At 46.5% G+C, this 24,462-nt stretch overlaps 1 pseudogene; it reads right to left on the bottom strand.

Annotated features, from left to right (window-relative positions):
* Positions 1-24,462, bottom strand: part of LOC135548943 (netrin receptor DCC-like) — a 322,470-nt pseudogene that overhangs the window by 145,548 nt on the left and 152,460 nt on the right.

Genomic DNA, 24,462 nt, shown 5'->3' on the forward strand with positions numbered 1-24,462 from the left:
CAGTACTACCCCTAACCAGACTGGTACCATGTTCAGTATGCAGTACTACCACTAACCAGACTGGTACCATGTTCAGTGTGCAGTACTACCCCTAACCAGACTGGTACCATGTTCAGTATGCAGTACTACCACTAACCAGACTGGTACCATGTTCAGTATGCAGTACTACCCCTAACCAGACTGGTACCATGTTCAGTATGCAGTACTACCACTAACCAGACTGGTACCATGTTCAGTATGCAGTACTACCCCTAACCAGACTGGTACCATGTTCAGTATGCAGTACTACCCCTAACCAGACCATGTTCAGTATGCAGTACTACCACTAACCAGACTGGTACCATGTTCAGTATGCAGTACTACCACTAACCAGACTGGTACCATGTTCAGTATGTAGTACTACCACTAACCAGACCATGTTCAGTATGCAGTACTACCACTAACCAGACCATGTTCAGTATGCAGTACTACCACTAACCAGACTGGTACCATGTTCAGTATGCAGTACTACCACTAACCAGACTGGTACCATGTTCAGTATGCAGTACTACCCCTAACCAGACCATGTTCAGTATGCAGTACTACCACTAACCAGACCATGTTCAGTATGCAGTACTACCCCTAACCAGACCATGTTCAGTATGTAGTACTACTCCTAACCAGACTGGTACCATGTTCAGTATGTAGTACTACCACTAACCAGACTGGTACCATGTTCAGTATGCAGTACTACCCCTAACCAGACCATGTTCAGTATGTAGTACTACCCCTAACCAGACTGGTACCATGTTCAGTATGCAGTACTACCCCTAACCAGACCATGTTCAGTATGTAGTACTACCACTAACCAGACTGGTACCATGTTCAGTATGTAGTACTACCACTAACCAGACCATGTTCAGTATGTAGTACTACCACTAACCAGACTGGTACCATGTTCAGTATGTAGTACTACCACTAACCAGACTGGTACCATGTTCAGTATGCAGTACTACCACTAACCAGACTGGTACCATGTTCAGTATGCAGTACTACCCCTAACCAGACCATGTTCAGTATGCAGTACTACCACTAACCAGACCATGTTCAGTATACAGTACTACCCCTAACCAGACCATGTTCAGTATGCAGTACTACCACTAACCAGACTGGTACCATGTTCAGTATGTAGTACTACCACTAACCAGACCATGTTCAGTATGCAGTACTACCACTAACCAGACCATGTTCAGTATGCAGTACTACCCCTAACCAGACCATGTTCAGTATACAGTACTACCCCTAACCAGACCATGTTCAGTATGCAGTACTACCACTAACCAGACTGGTACCATGTTCAGTATGTAGTACTACCACTAACCAGACCATGTTCAGTATGCAGTACTACCCCTAACCAGACCATGTTCAGTATACAGTACTACCCCTAACCAGACCATGTTCAGTATGCAGTACTACCACTAACCAGACTGGTACCATGTTCAGTATGCAGTACTACCACTAACCAGACTGGTACCATGTTCAGTATGCAGTACTACCCCTAACCAGACCATGTTCAGTATGCAGTACTACCACTAACCAGACCATGTTCAGTATGCAGTACTACCCCTAACCAGACCATGTTCAGTATGCAGTACTACCACTAACCAGACCATGTTCAGTATACAGTACTACCCCTAACCAGACCATGTTCAGTATGCAGTACTACCACTAACCAGACTGGTACCATGTTCAGTATGTAGTACTACCACTAACCAGACCATGTTCAGTATGCAGTACTACCCCTAACCAGACCATGTTCAGTATGCAGTACTACCCCTAACCAGACTGGTACCATGTTCAGTATGTAGTACTACCACTAACCAGACTGGTACCATGTTCAGTATGCAGTACTACCCCTAACCAGACTGGTACCATGTTCAGTATGTAGTACTACCACTAACCAGACCATGTTCAGTATGCAGTACTACCCCTAACCAGACCATGTTCAGTATGCAGTACTACCACTAACCAGACTGGTACCATGTTCAGTATGCAGTACTACCACTAACCAGACCATGTTCAGTATGCAGTACTACCCCTAACCAGACCATGTTCAGTATGCAGTACTACCACTAACCAGACTGGTACCATGTTCAGTATGCAGTACTACCCCTAACCAGACTGGTACCATGTTCAGTATGTAGTACTACCACTAACCAGACTGGTACCATGTTCAGTATGCAGTACTACCCCTAACCAGACTGGTACCATGTTCAGTATGCAGTACTACCCCTAACCAGACTGGTACCATGTTCAGTATGCAGTACTACCCCTAACCAGACTGGTACCATGTTCAGTATGCAGTACTACCCCTAACCAGACTGGTACCATGTTCAGTATGTAGTACTACCACTAACCAGACCATGTTCAGTATGCAGTACTACCCCTAACCAGACCATGTTCAGTATGCAGTACTACCACTAACCAGACTGGTACCATGTTCAGTATGCAGTACTACCACTAACCAGACCATGTTCAGTATGCAGTACTACCCCTAACCAGACCATGTTCAGTATGCAGTACTACCCCTAACCAGACTGGTACCATGTTCAGTATGCAGTACTACCCCTAACCAGACTGGTACCATGTTCAGTATGCAGTACTACCACTAACCAGACTGGTACCATGTTCAGTATGCAGTACTACCACTAACCAGACCATGTTCAGTATGCAGTACTACCACTAACCAGACCATGTTCAGTATGCAGTACTACCACTAACCAGACCATGTTCAGTATGCAGTACTACCCCTAACCAGACTGGTACCATGTTCAGTATGCAGTACTACCCCTAACCAGACTGGTACCATGTTCAGTATGCAGTACTACCACTAACCAGACTGGTACCATGTTCAGTATGCAGTACTACCACTAACCAGACTGGTACCATGTTCAGTATGCAGTACTACCCCTAACCAGACCATGTTCAGTATGCAGTACTACCACTAACCAGACTGGTACCATGTTCAGTATGCAGTACTACCCCTAACCAGACTGGTACCATGTTCAGTATGCAGTACTACCACTAACCAGACCATGTTCAGTATGCAGTACTACCACTAACCAGACTGGTACCATGTTCAGTATGCAGTACTACCACTAACCAGACCATGTTCAGTATACAGTACTACCACTAACCAGACCATGTTCAGTATGCAGTACTACCACTAACCAGACCATGTTCAGTATGCAGTACTACCACTAACCAGACTGGTACCATGTTCAGTATGCAGTACTACCACTAACCAGACTGGTACCATGTTCAGTATGCAGTACTACCCCTAACCAGACTGGTACCATGTTCAGTATGCAGTACTACCCCTAACCAGACCATGTTCAGTATGCAGTACTACCCCTAACCAGACTGGTACCATGTTCAGTATGCAGTACTACCACTAACCAGACCATGTTCAGTATACAGTACTACCCCTAACCAGACTGGTACCATGTTCAGTATACAGTACTACCACTAACCAGACCATGTTCAGTATGCAGTACTACCACTAACCAGACTGGTACCATGTTCAGTATGCAGTACTACCACTAACCAGACCATGTTCAGTATGTAGTACTACCACTAACCAGACTGGTACCATGTTCAGTATGCAGTACTACCACTAACCAGACCATGTTCAGTATGCAGTACTACCCCTAACCAGACTGGTACCATGTTCAGTATACAGTACTACCACTAACCAGACCATGTTCAGTATACAGTACTACCCCTAACCAGACTGGTACCATGTTCAGTATGCAGTACTACCACTAACCAGACTGGTACCATGTTCAGTATACAGTACTACCACTAACCAGACCATGTTCAGTATGCAGTACTACCCCTAACCAGACTGGTACCATGTTCAGTATGTAGTACTACCACTAACCAGACTGGTACCATGTTCAGTATGCAGTACTACCCCTAACCAGACTGGTACCATGTTCAGTATGCAGTACTACCCCTAACCAGACCATGTTCAGTATACAGTACTACCACTAACCAGACTGGTACCATGTTCAGTATGCAGTACTACCACTAACCAGACTGGTACCATGTTCAGTATGCAGTACTACCACTAACCAGACCATGTTCAGTATGCAGTACTACCCCTAACCAGACTGGTACCATGTTCAGTATGCAGTACTACCACTAACCAGACCATGTTCAGTATGCAGTACTACCCCTAACCAGACTGGTACCATGTTCAGTATGCAGTACTACCCCTAACCAGACTGGTACCATGTTCAGTATGTAGTACTACCCCTAACCAGACCATGTTCAGTATACAGTACTACCACTAACCAGACCATGTTCAGTATGCAGTACTACCACTAACCAGACTGGTACCATGTTCAGTATGTAGTACTACCACTAACCAGACTGGTACCATGTTCAGTATGCAGTACTACCACTAACCAGACCATGTTCAGTATACAGTACTACCCCTAACCAGACTGGTACCATGTTCAGTATGCAGTACTACCCTAACTAGACCATGTTCAGTATGCAGTACTACCACTAACCAGACTGGTACCATGTTCAGTATGCAGTACTACCACTAACCAGACCATGTTCAGTATGCAGTACTACCCCTAACCAGACTGGTACCATGTTCAGTATGCAGTACTACCACTAACCAGACCATGTTCAGTATGCAGTACTACCCCTAACCAGACTGGTACCATGTTCAGTATGCAGTACTACCCCTAACCAGACCATGTTCAGTATGCAGTACTACCCCTAACCAGACTGGTACCATGTTCAGTATACAGTACTACCCCTAACCAGACTGGTACCATGTTCAGTATGCAGTACTACCCCTAACCAGACCATGTTCAGTATACAGTACTACCCCTAACCAGACCATGTTCAGTATGCAGTACTACCCCTAACCAGACTGGTACCATGTTCAGTATACAGTACTACCACTAACCAGACTGGTACCATGTTCAGTATGCAGTACTACCCCTAACCAGACTGGTACCATGTTCAGTATGCAGTACTACCCCTAACCAGACTGGTACCATGTTCAGTATGCAGTACTACCACTAACCAGACCATGTTCAGTCTGCAGTACTACCCCTAACCAGACTGGTACCATGTTCAGTATGCAGTACTACCCCTAACCAGACTGGTACCATGTTCAGTATGCAGTACTACCCCTAACCAGACTGGTACCATGTTCAGTATGCAGTACTACCACTAACCAGACCATGTTCAGTATGCAGTACTACCCCTAACCAGACTGGTACCATGTTCAGTATGCAGTACTACCACTAACCAGACTGGTACCATGTTCAGTATGCAGTACTACCCCTAACCAGACCATGTTCAGTATGCAGTACTACCCCTAACCAGACTGGTACCATGTTCAGTATGCAGTACTACCCCTAACCAGACTGGTACCATGTTCAGTATGCAGTACTACCACTAACCAGACTGGTACCATGTTCAGTATGCAGTACTACCCTAACCAGACCATGTTCAGTATGCAGTACTACCCCTAACCAGACTGGTACCATGTTCAGTATGCAGTACTACCACTAACCAGACTGGTACCATGTTCAGTATACAGTACTACCACTAACCAGACCATGTTCAGTATGCAGTACCAACCAGACCATGTTCAGTCTGCAGTACTACCACTAACCAGACTGGTATCATGTTCAGTATGTAGTACTACCACTAGAGAACTCACCTAGGTTTTCTATGGCGTAGTATCGCTGCTTGCTGTCCACCCTGACCGTCTCGGCGTAGGGACTTCCTACTCCGTAGCCAATGATGTAGCCCCGTACTAGGATGTTGGGGTTGAGGGGAGGAGTCCAGCTCATGATGATGCTGTTGGGCAGTGGTCGGACATGGAGGGAACTCGGCTGGTTCGGGACTTGGCTCTCTGGAAAGACAATAAGAAAGTTAAAAAAATGACAACATGACTTTATCGTCCAATGATCTGCTTTATCTCAACACACACACACACACACACACACACACACACACACACACACACACACACACACACACACACACACACACACACACACACACACTACACAGACCAGACCCACATGGAACCCTATTCCACATGTAGTGCACGCTACTTTAGACCAGAGCCCTATGGAACCCTATTCCCTATGTAGTGCACTACTTTAGACCAGAGCCCTATGGAACCCTATTCCCTATATAGTGCACTACTTTAGACCAGAGCCCCATGGAACCCTATCCCCTATATAGTGCACTACTTTAGACCAGAGCCCTATAGAACCCTATTCCCTATATATAGTGCACTACTTTAGACCAGAGCCCCATGGAAGCCTATTCCCTATATAGTGCACTACTTTAGACCAGAGGCCTATGGAACCCTATCCCCTATATAGTGCACTACTTTAGACCAGAGCCCTATGGAACCCTATCCCCTATATAGTGCACTACTTTAGACCAGAGCCCTATAGAACCCTATTCCCTATATATAGTGCACTACTTTAGTCCAGAGCCCTATGGAACCCTATTCCCTATATAGTGCACTACTTTAGTCCAGAGCCCTATAGAACCCTATTCCCTATATAGTGCACTACTTTAGTCCAGAGCCAACAGGTTGTCATTTGGAAGGTAGACGAGAAGAGACGGACTGAAGTGTAAATAAAGTGTCTTTGACTTTACCGTCAAGGTCATTCTCTGGCGTCTCGGCGGTGAACCACTCGCTGGCCGGGCCCGTGCCGTTAGCTGTCATGGCAGAGACCTGGAAACTGTACTGACTGCCTTTCTCCAGGTCTGAGAAGAGAGGGGAAACATGACAACGACACCAAGAGATGTTAAACACACACACACACAGCGGTGCAGCGTCTGGGTGGTTGAGCGGTAACATTCATCACACCACACACAAACAAGAGCCTGAATAGTTGTGGGTTCAACCCACATTGTGTCATTGTAAATAAGAGTTTGTTATAGCACTCAATCTCCCATAAGCCACCAAATCATCTCTGTGTTCATTGTTAGTGGGCAGCATGTCTTTCAAAAGCTAAATGTTCTTTACTGAATTACAGACGTATTCGGAGGTGAGTTTGGGACGTCATTCATCCCTATTCTCTTCAGATGATTATAAAATCCCCTCTATCTTCTACTTGGAGACAAAACAGGTCTTATTAAATCGCCGACAGACCGACAGCCAGCCCTGACAAGCCCAGGAGGAGAGTGTTATGGGCATGCATCCCAAATGGCGCCCTATTCCTTATATAATGGCACCCTATTCCTTATATAATGGCACCCTATTCCTTATATAATGGCACCCTATTCCTTATATAATGGCACCCTATTCCTTATATAATGGCACCCTATTCCTTATATAATGGCACCCTATTCCTTATATGATGGCACCCTATTCCTTATATAATGGCACCCTATTCCTTATATAATGGCACCCTATTCCTTATATAATGGCACCCTATTCCTTATATAATGGCACCCTATTCCTTATATAATGGCACCCTATTCCTTATATAATGGCACCCTATTCCTTATATAATGGCACCCAATTCCTTATATAAAGGCACCCTATTCCTTATATAATGGCACCCTATTCCTTATATAATGGCACCCTATTCCTTATATAATGGCACCCTATTCCTTATATAATGGCACCCTATTCCTTATATAATGGCACCCTATTCCTTATATAATGGCACCCTATTCCTTATATAATGGCACCCTATTCGTTATATAATGGCACCCTAATCCTTATATAATGGCACCCTATTCCTTATATAATGGCACCCTATTCCTTATATAATGGCACCCTATTCCTTATATAATGGCACCCTATTCCTTATATAATGGCACCCTATTCCTTATATAATGGCACCCTATTCCTTATATAATGGCACCCTATTCCTTATATAATGGCACCCTATTCCTTATATAGTGCACTAATTGTGACCTAAGCCTTGGTCTAAAGTAGTGAACTAAATCAGGAATCAGCTGTCATTTGGAACAGACCCGAGGATTAGAAGAGCACACAAGGCCTGAAATGAGTTTCCGCTAGGACAGGAGACCCATGTGAGATATTCATCAGCAAACTAATGAAAAGGAATATCATTTCCATGCAAACTCACCATTCAAATTGACATAATACATTATGGCAGTAAAATAAACAGCTAGCTGTCTCTGTTGTGGTGTGGTGAAGTGTCCCCCCCCCCTTAACACCACTGAGGCCAAATATCCCCTGTCTCTGTTGTGGTGAAGTGTCCCCCCTTAACACCACTGAGGGCCAAATATCCCCTCCCTCTATAACACCACTGAGGCCAAATATCCCCTGTCTCTGTTGTGGTGAAGTGTCCCCCCTCCCTCTATAACACCACTGAGGCCAAATATCCCCTGTCTCTGTTGTGGTGAAGTGTCCCCCCTCCCCCCATAACACCACTGAGGCCAAATATCCCCTGTCTCTGTTGTGGTGTGGTGAAGTGTCCCCCTCCCCCTTAACACCACTGAGGCCAAATATCCCTTGTCTCTGTTGTGGTGAAGTGTCCCCCCTCCCTCTATAACACCACTGAGGCCAAATATCCCCTGTCTCTGTTGTGGTGAAGTGTCCCCCCTCCACCTTAACACCACTGAGGCCAAATATCCCTTGTCTCTGTTGTGGTGAAGTGTCCCCCCTCCCCCCTTAACGCCACTGAGGCCAAATATCCCCTGTCCGTCTCTGCCTCAGACGCTTTGAAAAATAACCATTTGTTTCGTTCTTCTTTTCATAAGAGTCTCCCATTAAGAGAACACAACCACGTCCCAAATGATAAACTAATCTCTATATATTGCACTACTTTAGACCAAATCCCTATGGAACCCTATTCCCTACATAGTGCACTACTTTAGACCAGATCCCTATGGAACCCTATTCCCTACATAGTGCACTACTTTAGACCAGAGCCCTATGGAACCCTATTCCCTAAATAGTGCACTACTTTAGACCAAATCCCTATGGAACCCTATTCCCTATATAGTGAACCACTTTAGACCAGAGCCCTATGGAACACTATTCCCTATATAGTGCACTATTTTAGACCAGAGCCCTATGGAACCCTATTCCCTACATAGTGCAGTGCTTTAGACCAGAGCCCTATGGAACCCTATTCCCTATATAGATCCACCCTCAGGTTTTTGGCAAAGGACACTTTTCAGCGGGAGCTGGCCCGATCGGCATCTCACATTTCTCGATGAGCCAATGTTTTGGATTGCAAATCATCAGCAAAACAAACTTTAACAGACAATTTCCCTTCACCATCACACAACAAGGTTGAAGTCAAGGGGGGTTTCTTTGCCATCAATGAGTTACCAAGCAACCTACGAACAGAGCAATAGATGACCCACCACATCGCCATAGAAACACCATCCATAAAACAAGTTCAACTATGTGAAGAGAAAAAAGCTGTCACTCTTAACGTACAGGTGATAGGTTATGTGTTGTTGGCCGACACCCCCGCCGAGGAAGGAGCGGTTGAGGATGGAAGGCTTATCGGTGAGCGTTAGCTACTCATTTGAAGTAATTGTTCCACTGTTAAAGCAACTTAAATTGTCCCAATGGTTCATCTCTTTGTAGATATGTTTTTTCAAATAAAACATTTCGATTGCATTCAACCTCAATTTCAGTGTCAGACTGAAGTTTTTATTTTCTGTTGCGCCGTTGTCGGCTATTTCATGGTACGGCGTTGTGTATTCCAACACAGGCTTTAAAATGGAGGATTGTGACCATATATGGTTTTAATTTACGGGATGTTTCAAAATGCAAAAGGCCAAGGTCGTGCATGAGAACTGAGGCTGAGAACAAATGGTATTTATTATCGTTTTCTATTTATCTCAACAGCATCCCGTCCTGCATCCCACTGCTGACTGGCTTCTGAAGCTAAGCAGAGTTGGTCCTGGTCAGTTCCTGGATGGGAGACCAGATGCTGCTAGAAGTGGTGTTGGAGGTGCAGTAGGAGGCACTCTATCCTCTGGTCTGCCCCAGGGCAGTGATTGGGGACACTGCCCTGTGTAGGGTGCTGTCTTTTGGATAGGATGTTAAACGGGTGTCCTGACTCTCTGAGGTCATTAAAGATCCCATGGCACTTATCGTAAGAGTAGGGGTGTTAACCCCGGTGTCCTGGCTAAATTCCCATTCTGGCCCTCAAAACCATCATGGTCACCTAATCATCCCCAGCTCACAATTGGCTCATTCCTCTCCCTTGTAACTATTACCCAGGTCGTTGCTGTAAATGAGAATGTGTCCTCAGTCAACTTACCTGGTAAAATAAAATCTCCTACCTGTACAGGCATAGTGGGATTGTTTGATAAATCACTTATTTATTGCTTACAAACATTCTAAATTCCGTTTGTAAGTAGTATTCTAGAATACGCAATATTGATCAATGAGACCACAGGTGTGAAAAGTTCTTAGAGATTTACCCAGAAAGACTCACAGCTGTAATCACTGCCAAAGGCGATTCTAACATGTATTGACTACTTATGTAAATTAGATATTTCATTCACATTTGGAAAAAATGTAAAAATGTTAAAAAAACATGTTTTTACTTTGTCATTATGGATGTTATGAATCCATTTTGAATTCAGTCCAACAAAACAACAAAATGTGGAATAAGTGAAATGAATACTTTACCCAGGCACTGTACCATATGTCTCACCTGTGAACAGGTACCAGGAACTCACCTGTGAACAGGTACCAGGAGACTCACCTGTGAACAGGTACCAGGAGACTCACCTGTAAAAAGGTACCAGGAGACTCACCTGTAAAAAGGTACCAGGAGACTCACCTGTAAAAAGGTACCAGGAGACTCACCTGTAAAAAGGTACCAGGAGACTCACCTGTGAAAAGGTACCAGGAGACTCACCTGTGAACAAGTACCAGGAGACTCACCTGTGAACAGGTACCAGGAGACTCACCTGTGAACAGGTACCAGGAGACTCACCTGTGAACAGGTACCAGGAGACTCACCTGTGAACAGGTACTCAATAACTTCCGGCGCCGACAGAGATGGCCGCCTCGTTTCGCGTTCCTAGGAAACTATGCAGGTTTTTGTTTTTTTACGTGTTATTTCTTACATTAGTACCCCAGGTCATCTTAGGTTTCATTACATACAGCCGAGAAGAACTACTGTATATAAGATTAGCGTCAACCCACCATCAGTACGACCAAGAATATGTTTTTCGCGCCGCGGATCCTGTGTTCTGCCTTACAAACAGGACAACGGAATGGATCGCATGCAGCGACCCAAAAACGACTCCGAAAAAGAGGGAAACATAGCGGTCTTCTGGTCAGACTACGGAGACGGGCACATCGTGCCCCACTTCCTAGCATTCTTCTTGCCAATGTCTAGTCTCTTGACAACAAGGTTGATGAAATCCGAGCAAGGGTAGCATTCCAGAGGGACATCAGAGACTGTAACGTTCTGTGCTTCACGGAAACATGGCTCACTGGAGAGACGCTATCCGATGCGGTGCAGCTAACGGGTTTCTCCACGCATCGCGCCGACAGAAACAAACACCTTTCTGGTAAGAAGAGGGGTGGGGGTGTATGCCTTATGGCTAACGAGGCATGGTGCGATGAAAGAAACATATAGGAACTCAAATCCTTCTGTTCACCTGATTTAGAATTCCTCACAATCAAATGTAGACCGCATTACCTACCAAGAGAATTCTCTTCGATTATAATCACAGCCGTATATATCCCCCCCAAGCAGACACATCGATGGCTCTGAACGAACTTTATTTAACTCTTTGCAAACTGGAAACCATTTATCCGGAGGCTGCATTCATCGTGGTTGGGGAGTTTAACAAGGCTAATCTGAAAACAAGACTCCCTAAATTTTATCAGCATATCGATTGCGCAACCAGGGGCGGAAAAACCTTGGATCACTGTTACTCTAACTTCCGCGACGCATATAAGGCCTTGCCCCGCCCCCCTTTCGGAAAAGCTGACCACGACTCCATTTTGCTGATACCTGCCTACAGACAAAAGCTAAACAAAGAAGCTCCCACGCTGAGGTCTGTCCAACGCTGGTCCGACCAAGCTGACTCCACACTCCAAGACTGCTTCCATCACGTGGACTGGGACATGTTTCGTATTGCGTCAAATAACAACATTGACGAATACGCTGATTCGGTGTGCGAGTTCATTAGAACGTGCGTTGAAGATGTCGTTCCCATAGCAACGATTAAAATATTCCCTAACCAGAAACCTTGGATTGATGGCAGCATTCGTGTGAAACTGAAAGCGCGAACCACTGCTTTCAATCAGGGCAAGGTGTCTGGTAACGTGACTGAATACAAACAATGCAGCTATTCCCTCCGTAAGGCTATCAAACAAGCTAAGCGTCAGTACAGAGACAAAGTAGAATCCCAATTCAACGGCTCAGACACAAGAGGCATGTGGCAGGGTCTACAGTCAATCACGGACTACAGAAAGAAATCCAGCCCAGTCACGGACCAGGATGTCTTGCTCCCAGGCAGACTAAATCACTTTTTTGCCCGCTTTGAGGACAATACAGTGCCACTGACACTGCCTGCAACGAAAACATGCGGACTGTCCTTCACTGCAGCCGAGGTGAGTAAAACATTTAAACGTGTTAACCCTCGCAGGGCTGCAGGCCCAGACGGCATCCCCAGCCGCGCCCTCAGAGCATGCGCAGACCAGCTGGCTGGTGTGTTTACGGACATATTCAATCAATCCCTATACCAGTCTGCTGTTCCCACATGCTTCAAGAGGGCCACCATCGTTCCTGTTCCCAAGAAAGCTAAGGTAACTGAGCTAAACGACTACCGCCCCGTAGCACTCACTTCCGTCATCATGAAGTGCTTTGAGAGACTAGTCAAGGACCATATCACCTCCACCCTACCTGACACCCTAGACCCACTCCAATTTGCTTACCGCTCAAATAGGTCCACAGACGATGCAATCTCAACCACACTGCACACTGCCCTAACCCATCTGGACAAGAGGAATACCTATGTGAGAATGCTGTTCATCGACTACAGCTCGGCATTCAACACCATAGTACCCTCCAAGCTCGTCATCAAGCTCGAGACCCTGGGTCTCGACCCCGCCCTGTGCAACTGGGTACTGGACTTCCTGACGGGCCGCCCCCAGGTGGTGAGGGTAGGTAACAACATCTCCACCCCGCTGATCCTCAACACTGGGGCCCCACAAGGGTGCGTTCTGAGCCCTCTCCTGTACTCCCTGTTCACCCACGACTGCGTGGCCACGCACGCCTCCAACTCAATCATCAAGTTTGCGGATGACACAACAGTGGTATGCTTGATTACCAACAACGACGAGACGGCCTACAGGGAGGAGGTGAGGGCCCTCGGAGTGTGGTGTCAGGAAAATAACCTCACACTCAACGTCAACAAAACTAAGGAGATGATTGTGGACTTCAGGAAACAGCAGAGGGAACACCCCCCTATCCACATCGATGGAACAGTAGTGGAGAGAGTAGCAAGTTTTAAGTTCCTCGGTATACACATCACAGACAAACTGAATTGGTCCACTCACACAGACAGCATCGTGAAGAAGGCGCAGCAGCGCCTCTTCAACCTCAGGAGGCTGAAGAAATTCGGCTTGTCACCAAAAGCACTCACAAACTTCTACAGATGCACAATCGAGAGCATCCTGGCGGGCTGTATCACCGCCTGGTACGGCAACTGCTCCGCCCTCAACCGTAAGGCTCTCCAGAGGGTAGTGAGGTCTGCACAACGCATCATCGGGGGCAAACTACCTGCCCTCCAGGACACCTACACCACCCGATGTTACAGGAAGGCCATAAAGATCATCAAGGACATCTACCACCCGAGCCACTGCCTGTTCACCCCGCTATCATCCAGAAGGCGAGGTCAGTACAGGTGCATCAAAGCTGGGACCGAGAGACTGAAAAACAGTTTCTATCTCAAGGCCATCAGACTGTTAAACAGCCACCACTAACATTGAGTGGCTGCTGCCTACACACTGACACTGACTCAACTCCAGCCACTTTAATAATGGGAATTGATGGGAAATGATGTAAATATATCACTAGCCACTTTAAACAATGCTACCTTATATAATGTTACTTACCCTACATTATTCATCTCATATGCATACGTATATACTGTACTCTATATCATCGACTGCATCCTTATGTAATACATGTATCACTAGCCACTTTAACTATGCCACTTTGTTTACATACTCATCTCACATGTATATACTGTACTCGATACCATCTACTGTATCTTGCCTATGCTGCTCTGTACCATCACTCAATTTTATATCCTTATGTACATATTCTTTATCCCCTTACACTGTGTATAAGACAGTAGATTAAGAATTGTTAGTTAGATTACTTGTTGGTTATTACTGCATTGTCGGAACTAGAAGCACAAGCATTTCGCTACACTCGCATTAACATCTGCTAACCCTGTGTATGTGACAAATAAAATTTGATTTGATTTGATAGACTCACCTGTGAACAGGTACCATACGTCTCACCTGTGAACAGGTACCAGGAGACTCACCTGTAAACAGGTACCAGGAGACTCACCTGTAAACAGGTACCAGGAGACTCACCTGTAAACAGGTACCAGGAGACTCACCTGTGAACAGGTACCAGGAGACTCACCTGTGAACAGGTACCAGGAGACTCACCTGTGAACAGGTACCAGGAGACTCACCTGTGAACAGGTACCAGGAGACTCACCTGTGAACAGGTACCAGGAGACTCACCTGTGAACAGGTACCAGGAGACTCACCTGTGAACAGGTACCAGGAGACTCACCTGTGAACAGGTACCAGGAGACTCACCTGTGAACAGGTACCAGGAGACTCACCTGTGAACAGGTACCAGGAGACTCACCTGTGAACAGGTACCAGGAGACTCACCTGTGAACATGTACCAGGAGACTCACCTGTGAACATGTACCAGGAGACTCACCTGTGAACATGTACCAGGAGACTCACCTGTGAACAGGTACCAGGAGACTCACCTGTGAACAGGTACCAGGAGACTCACCTGTGAACAGGTACCATGAGACTCACCTGTGAACAGGTACCAGGAGACTCACCTGTGAACAGGTACCAGGAGACTCACCTGTGAACAGGTACCAGGAGACTCACCTGTGAACAGGTACCAGGAGACTCACTTGTAAACAGGTACCAGGAGACTCACCTGTAAACAGGTACCAGGAGACTCACCTGTAAACAGGTACCAGGAGACTCACCTGTGAACAGGTACCAGGAGACTCACCTGTAAACAGGTACCAGGAGACTCACCTGTAAACAGGTACCAGGAGACTCACCTGTAAACAAGTATAAGGAGACTCACCTGTGAACAGGTACCAGGAGACTCACCTGTGAACAGGTACCAGGAGACTCACCTGTGAACAGGTACCAGGAGACTCACCTGTAAACAAGTATAAGGAGACTCACCTGTGAACAGGTACCAGGAGACTCACCTGTAAACAAGTATAAGGAGACTCACCTGTAAACAGGTACCAGGAGACTCACCTGTGAACAGGTACCAGGAGACTCACCTGTAAACAGGTATAAGGAGACTCACCTGTGAACAGGTACCAGGAGACTCACCTGTGAACAGGTACCAGGAGACTCACCTGTAAACAAGTATAAGGAGACTCACCTGTGAACAGGTACCAGGAGACTCACCTGTGAACAGGTACCAGAAGTCTCACCTGTGAACAGGTACCAGGAGACTCACCTGTGAACAGGTACCAGAAGTCTCACCTGTGAACAGGTACCAGGAGACTCACCTGTGAACAGGTACCAGAAGTTGTTAGGTTCGATGGCCTCCTGGTCTCCTCGTCGGCCGGTCTTCCGGTGTCGGAGCTTGTAGCCGGTGATGAACCCGTTCTGGCTGTTGGGAGGAGGGGGCTGCCAGCTCACCTTAATGCTCTGAAACACAGTCAGGGGAGAGGACACATGTTTACAATGTACATGTGGTTCCTGTGGGAATTGAACCCACAACCTTGTTTTGCTAGAGCCACTAACAAAGCCACGCATGACCACCAGATTTAACACATTCACACTGAATGTACAAACATTAGGAACACCTTCCTAATATTGATTTGCACCCCCTTTTGCCCTCAAAAGAGCTTCAATTCATCAGGGCATGGTCTCTACAACATGTTGGAAGCGTTCCACAGGGATGCTGGCCCATGTTGGCTCCAATGCGTCCCACTTTTGTGTCAATTTGACTGGATGTCCTTTGGGTGGTGGACCATTCTTGAAACACACAGGAAACTGTTGATCGTGAAAAGCCCAGCAGCTTTGCAGTTCTTGACATTAACCAGTGAGCCTGGCACCTACTACCAAACTCCGGTCAAATACATTTAAATATTTTATCTTGTCCATTCACCCTCTGAATGACACACACACACAATCTATGTTTCCATTGTCTCAGGGCTTATAAATCCTTCTTTAACCCGTCTCCTCCCCTTCATCTACACTGATTGAAGTGGATTTTAACAGGTGACATCAATAAGGGGCCATAGCTTTCACCTGGATTCACCTGATCAGTCGATGTCCTGGAAAGAGCAGGTGTTCCTAATGTTTTGTACACTCAGTGTATATAACACCTGATTTAGCAACATACAGTGGCATTCGGAAAGTTTTCAAACCCCATGATTTTTCCACCTTGTGTTACATTACAGCCTTATTCTAAAATGGATTCAATCGTTTCTTTTCCTCCCCTCATCAAGCTATACACAATAATAAAACAGCTTTTTAGACATTTCTGTAAATGTATTACATATAAAAAAGAGAAATATCACATATACATAAGTATTCAGACCCTTTACTTGGTACTTTATTGAAGCACCTTTGGCAGCGATTACAGCCTCGAGTCTCATTGGGTATGAAGCTACAAGCTTGGCACACCTGTATTTGGGGAGTTTCTCACATTCTTCTCTGCAGATCCTCTCAAGCTCTGTCAGGTTGGATGGGGAGCGTTGCTGCCCGGTTCAAGTCCGGGCTCTGGCTGGGCCACTCAAGGACATTCAGAGACTTGCCCCGAAGCCACTCCTGCGTTGTCTTGGCTGTGTTTTTAGGGTCATTGTCCTGTTGGAAGGTGAACCGTCGCCCCATTCTGAGGTCCTGAGCGCTCTGGAGCAGGTTTTCATCAATAATCTCTCTGTACTTTGCTCCGTTCATCTTTCCCTCGATCCTGACTAGTCTCCAGTCCCTGCCGCTGAATAACATCCCCACAGCATGATGTTGCCACCACCATGCTTCACAGTAGAGATGGTGCCAGGTTTCCTCTAGATGTGACGCTTGGCATTCAGGCCAAAGAATTAAGTCTTGGTTTCATCAGACCAGAGAATCTTGTTCCTCATGGTCTAAGAGTCCTTTAGGTGCCTTTTGGTAAACTCCAAGTGGGCTGTCATGTGCCTTTTACTGAGGAGTGGCTTCCTTCTGGGCATAAAGGCCTGATTGGTGGTGTGCTGCAGAGAAGGTTCTCCTTCTGGAAGGTTCTCCCATCTCCACAGAACTCTGGAGCTCTGTCAGAGTGACCATCGGGTTCTTGGTCACCTCCCGGACCAAGGCCCTTCTCCCCTGTTTGCTCAGTTTGCCCGGGCGGCCGGCTCTAGGAAGAGTCTTGATGGCTTCAAACTTCTTCAATTTAAGAATGATGGAGGCCGATGTGTTCTTGGGGACCTTCAAAGCTGCAGAAATGTTTTGGTATCCTTCCCCAGATCTGTGCCTCGACACAATCCTGTCTCGGAGCTCTACTCCTTCGACCTCATGGCTTGGTTTTTGCTCTGACATGTACTGTCAACTGTGGGACCTTTATATAGACAGGTGTGCACCTTTCCATGTCCAATCAAAAGAAATGACCACAGGTGGACTCCAATGAAGTTGTATAAACATCTCAAAGATGATCAATGGAAACAGGATGCACCTGAACTCAATTTCGGGTCTCATAGCAAAGGGTCTGAATACTTACGTCAATAAATATTTTATACATTTGCAAAAAATGTGTCATTATGGGATATTGTGTGTAGGTTGATGAGTAAAAATGTTTTATTTAATCAATTTTAGAATAAGGCCAAAATAAAAAAAATGTGGATATAGCTCCACATTGATCTGGTACTTCCTGTATATAGCTCCACATTGATCTGGTACTCCCTGTATATGGCTCCACATTGATCTGGTACTGGTACTTCCTGTATATAGCTCCACATTGATCTGGTACTTCCTGTATATGGCTCCACATTGATCTGGTACTCCCTGTATATAGCTCCACATTGATCTGGTACTTCCTGTATATAGCTCCACATTGATCTGGTACTCCCTGTATATAGCTCCACATTGATCTGGTACTGGTACTTCCTGTATATAGCTCCACATTGATCTGGTACTTCCTGTATATAGCTCCACATTGATCTGGTACTCCCTGTATATGGCTCCACATTGATCTGGTACTGGTACTTCCTGTATATAACTCCACATTGATTTGGTACTCCCTGTATATAGCTCCACATTGATCTGGTACTTCCTGTATATGGCTCCACATTGATCTGGTACTTGATCTGGTACTGGTACTCCTGTATATAGCTATATAGCTCCACATTGATCTGGTACTGGTACTCCCTGTATATAGCTCCACATTGATCTGGTACTTCCTGTATATAGCTCCACATTGATCTGGTACTCCCTGTATATAGCTCCATATTGATCTGGTACTCCCTGTATATAGCTCCATATTGATCTGGTACTCCCTGTATATAGCTCCACATTGACCTGGTACTGGTAATCCCTTTATATAGCTCCACATTGATCTGGTACTGGTACTGGTACTCCCTGTATATAGCTCCACATTGATCTGGTACTCCCTGTATATAGCTCTACATTGATATGGTACTCCCTGTATATAGCTCCACATTGATCTGGTAATCCCTGTATACAGCTGCACATTGATCTGGTACTCCCTGTATATAGCTCCACATTGATCTGGTACTCCCTGTATATATCTCCACATTGATCTGGTACTGGTACTCCCTGTATATAGTTCCACATTGATCTGGTACTCCCTGTATACAGCTCCACATTGATTTGGTACTCCCTGTATATAGCTCCACATTGATCTGGTACTGGTACTCCCTGTATATAGTTCCACATTGATCTGGTACTCCCTGTATATAGCTCCACATTGATCTGGTACTGGTACTCCCTGTATATAGCTCCACATTGATCTGGTACTCCCTGTATACAGCTCCACATTGATCTGGTACTCCCTGTATATAGCTCCACATTGATCTGGTACTCCCTGTATATAGCTCCACATTGATCTGGTACTGGTACTTCCTGTATACAGCTCCACATTGATCTGGTACTCCCTGTATATAGCTCCACATTGATCTGGTACTGTCGTTCTGCACCTGGACAGTTAACCCAATGTTCCCCGGGAGCTGATGACGTGGATGCCTCCCCCCTGATGACGTGGATGCCCCCCTCCCTGATGACGTGGATGCCTCCCCCTGATGACGTGGATCCCCCTCCACATGACGTGGATCCCCCCCGATGACGTGATCCCCCTGATGACGTGGATGCCACCCCGATGACGTGGATGCCCTGGTACTCCCTCCATGACGTGGATGCCCTCCCGATGACGTGGATGCCCCCCGATGACGTGGATGCCCCCCGATGACGATGGATGCCCCCCACATGATGACGTGGATGCCCCCTGGTACTCCCTGATGACGATGGATGCCACCCCATGATGACGTGATGCCCCCCCCATGATGACGTGGATGCCCCCCCCTGATGACGTGGATGCCCCCCCTGATGACGTGGATGCCCCCCTGATGACGTGGATGCCCCCCCCTGATGACGTGGATGCCCCCCCTGATGACGTGGATGCCCCCCCCCCCCCCTGATGACGTGGATGCCCCCCCTGATGACGTGGATGCCCCCCCCGATGACGTGGATGCCCCCCCCCCTGATGACGTGGATGCCCCCCCCGATGACGTGGATGCCCCCCCCCCCTGATGACGTGGATGCCACCCCCTGATGACGTGGATGCCCCCCCCCCCCCTGATGACGTGGATGCCCCCCCCACCCCTGATGACGTGGATCCCCCCTCCCTGATGACGTGGATGCCCCCCCCCCCCCCTGATGACGTGGATGCCCCCCCCACCCCTGATGACGTGGATATACTGAATGTATATATATATATATATAATGATACGGAAGTGTAGGTGGCAGGGTAGCCTAGTGGTTAGAGTGTTGAGGAGGCAGGTAGCCTAGTGGTTAGAGTGTAGAGGAGGCAGGTAGCCTAGTGGTTAGAGTGACCAGGCAGTTGAGGTAGCCTAGTGGTTAGAAAATAGAGGTGGCAGGGTAGCCTAGTGGTTAGAGTGTAGAGGTGGCAGGTAGCCTAGTGGTTAGAGTGTAGAGGTGGCAGGGTAGCCTAGTGGTTAGAGTGTAGAGGTGGCAGGTAGCCTAGTGGTTAGAGTGTAGAGGAGGCAGGTAGCCTAGTGGTTAGAGTGTAGAGGCGGCAGGTAGCCTAGTGGTTAGAGTGTAGAGGTGGCAGGGCAGCCTAGTGGTTAGAGTGTTGGACTAGTAACCGAAAGGTTGCAAGTTCAAACCCCCAAGCTGACAAGGTACAAATCTGTCGTTCTGCCCCAGAACAGGCAATTGACCCACTGTTCCTAGGCCGTCATTGAAAATAATAATTTGTTCTTAACTGACTTGCCTAGTTAAATAAAGGTAAAAAAATAAAAATAAATAAAAAATACAGTAAAACCCCAAGTGGCTGTGAAGTAAAAGTAGGCTAGACAAACAAGTGTCAATACCATAACACTGTAACAATGTGAATACCATAACACTGTGTCAATACTGTAACAAGTGTCAATACCATAACATCAAATGCATCATGGGATAAAGAAGTGTCTTGTACCTCTTCTACCCCACTATGCAGATGGCTAGGCTTGACAAATCTTTAAATGTGTAAAATATAAATCATGTCTTTTCACTGAAACAGTTTCGATAAGAGAAACAGAATCTTAATGATAAAAGTCCTGCCAGAAAGAGGAGCGATTCCATCTGGGCTGGCTTGGATTCAATCTCCAAACATTTTACATTTACATCTTAGTTATTTAGCAGAGCCTCTCATCCAGAGTGATTTACAGTTAGTGAGTGCAGACACGTTCATACTGGTCCCCTGTGGGAATCGAACCCAGAACCCCTGGTGTTGCAAGCACTATGCTCTTCTAACTGAGCTCCACTGGACGCAAAATAAGTTACAAGTATTGCACAATATATTACAAAACAATAACATTTTGATTATCTCTTAGAACAGCTCAGAAGTTACCAAAATCCAATTAAGGATTACCGTATCTCCAGAACGGTAGTGAAGGTTCTCGCTTGTGCATCATTATAATTACTACCCAGACTTCTTCTACACTAAATAAACACTGAGTGTACAAAACATTAAGAACACCTGCTCTTTCCAATGACAAAGCCTGACCAGTTTAATCCAGCTGAAAAAAAAGCTAGGATCTCTTATTGATGTCACTTGTTAAATCACTTGTTAAATCCGGTGTTTTGTAAACGGACACTTTCACATTATGTAAATCTATCTATAGAATATAATGAAAAGGGTTTTTAATGTATAAGTGCATGTGAATGTCCTAGTTTAAAATAATAAGTAACTACCGGTAATAGGGGAGGCAGGTAGCCTAGTGGTTAGAGTGTAGAGGCGGCAGGGTAGCCTAGTGGTTAGAGTGTAGAGGTGGCAGGGTAGCCTAGTGGTTAGAGTGTAGAGGCGGCAGGGTAGCCTAGTGGTTAGAGTGTAGAGGTGGCAGGTAGCCTAGTGGTTAGAGTGTAGGGGTGGCAGGGTAGCCTAGTGGTTAGAGTGTAGAGGTGGCAGGTAGCCTAGTGGTTAGAGTGTAGAGGTGGCAGGTAGACTAGTGGTTAGAGTGTAAAGGAGACAGGTAGCCTAGTGGTTAGAGTGTAGAGGAGGCAGGTAGCCTAGTGGTTAGAGTGTAGAGGAGACAGGTAGCCTAGTGGTTAGAGTGTAGAGGAGGCAGGTAGCCTAGTGTTTAGAGTGTAGAGGAGACAGGTAGCCTAGTGGTTAGAGTGTAGAGGTGGCAGGGTAGGCTAGTGGTTAGAGTGTAGAGGTGGCAGGTAGCCTAGTGGTTAGAGTGTAGAGGAGACAGGTAGCCTAGTGGTTAGAGTGTAGAGGAGGCAGGTAGCCTAGTGGTTAGAGTGTAAAGGAGACAGGTAGCCTAGTGGGTAGAGTGTAGAGGAGGCAGGTAGCCTAGTGGTTAGAGTGTAGAGGAGACAGGTAGCCTAGTGGTTAGAGTGTAGAGGTGGCAGGGTAGGCTAGTGGTTAGAGTGTAGAGGTGGCAGGTAGCCTAGTGGTTAGAGTGTAGAGGTGGCAGGGTAGACTAGTGGTTAGAGTGTAGGGGTGGCAGGGTAGCCTAGTGGTTAGAGTGTAGAGGCGGCAGGTAGCCTAGGGTTAGAGTGTAGAGGTGGCAGGGTAGACTAGTGGTTAGAGTGTAGAGGTGGCAGGTAGCCTAGTGGTTAGAGTGTAGGGGTGGCAGGGTAGCCTAGTGGTTAGAGTGTAGAGGTGGCAGGTAGCCTAGTGGTTAGAGTGTAGAGGTGGCAGGTAGCCTAGTGGTTAGAGTGTAGAGGCGGCAGGTAGCCTAGTGGTTAGAGTGTAGAGGTGGCAGGGTAGACTAGTGGTTAGAGTGTAGAGGTGGCAGGTAGCCTAGTGGTTAGAGTGTAGGGGTGGCAGGGTAGCCTAGTGGTTAGAGTGTAGAGGTGGCAGGTAGCCTAGTGGTTAGAGTGTAGAGGAGGCAGGTAGCCTAGTGGTTAGAGTGTAGAGGCGGCAGGTAGCCTAGTGGTTAGAGTGTAGAGGTGGCAGGTAGTCTAGTGGTTAGAGTGTAGAGGTGGCAGGTAGCCTAGTGGTTAGAGTGTAGAGGTGGCAGGGTAGGCTAGTGGTTAGAGTGTAGAGGCGGCAGGTAGCCTAGTGGTTAGAGTGTAGAGGTGGCAGGTAGTCTAGTGGTTAGAGTGTAGTTGTGGCAGGTAGCCTAGTGGTTAGAGTGTAGAGGTGGCAGGGTAGGCTAGTGGTTAGAGTGTAGAGGTGGCAGGTAGCCTAGTGGTTAGAGTGTGAGGGGGCAGGGTAGGCTAGTGGTTAGAGTGTAGAGGTGGTAGGTAGCCTAGTGGTTAGAGTGTAGAGGTGGTAGGTAGCCTAGTGGTTAGAGTGTAGAGGCGGCAGGGTAGGCTAGTGGTTAGAGTGTAGAGGTGGCAGGGTAGCCTAGTGGTTAGAGTGTAGAGGTGGCAGGGTAGCCTAGTGGTTAGAGTGTAGAGGTGGCAGGGTAGCCTAGTGGTTAGAGTGTAGAGGGGGCAGGTAGCCTAGTGGTTAGAGTGTAGAGGGGGCAGGTAGCCTAGTGGTTAGAGTGTAGAGGCGGCAGGGTAGCCTAGTTGTTAAAGTGTAGAGGCGGCAGGGTAGCCTAGTGGTTAGAGCGTTGGACTAGTAACCGAAAGGTTGCAAGGTCGAATCCCTGAGCTGACAAGGTACAAATCTGTCGTTCAGAGCAAGGCAGTTAACCCACTGTTCCTAGGCTGTCATTGAAAATAAGAATTTGTTCTTTACTGACTTGCAGAGTAAAATAAAGGTAAAATAAATCAAATAAAATTGAACATTCAAAACAAATCATATATATACATATTATACATGTATTTGTCATGGATGTCTCTGTATCTCATCGTGCAGAAGGATGTCATTTAATTTGGCTTGTTGAGACGATACGATGAACACGTTTACTGATTCAACAGAGTTCCCGTCAACAGTCTTCTTCTTCTTCTTTCATTTCAATAATGAACCAACATCTCCTTTCTCTCGTCAAAGGTTAAAGGTTACAAAACGAAAATAGAAAAAAGAAAATGAAAGAGACAGGGGAATCTGTAGACGTGTCAAACACAACTCCTCATATCCCTCCAGTTCTGCCATCGTGTTATGGGGTTCTACTTTGTGCAAACAGACACCTACAGTACTGTACGCTCTGATTAGTAAAAAAAAAAACTTCTGAAACTCAGGAGCAGTCAGTTGTGGGTGCATCCCAAATGGAAACCCTATTCCCTACATAGTGCACTACTTATGACCGGGGCCCATTAGGGAATAGGGTGACATTTGTCACGCGTCCGTTACCTAGTAGACCCTGGTGCCTGTGAGACTGTGAAGGAATGCTATCGTATGTTTAACGACTGTCACATTGACTCAAACATGTCTCGTGTTACTGCCAGTTGTGCGTACACACACACACACATGCACGCACACACACACGCACGCATGCACGCACACACACACACACACACAATGGCCAAGTGTGCCATCTGCAGAGGAGAGGGAGCCTGTTAACATGCAAATAAACCAATTAGAATTCACACGACACAGC

The sequence above is a fragment of the Oncorhynchus masou genome, chromosome 11 (genome assembly GCF_036934945.1).
Source record: "Oncorhynchus masou masou isolate Uvic2021 chromosome 11, UVic_Omas_1.1, whole genome shotgun sequence".
Classification (NCBI taxonomy): domain Eukaryota; kingdom Metazoa; phylum Chordata; class Actinopteri; order Salmoniformes; family Salmonidae; genus Oncorhynchus; species Oncorhynchus masou.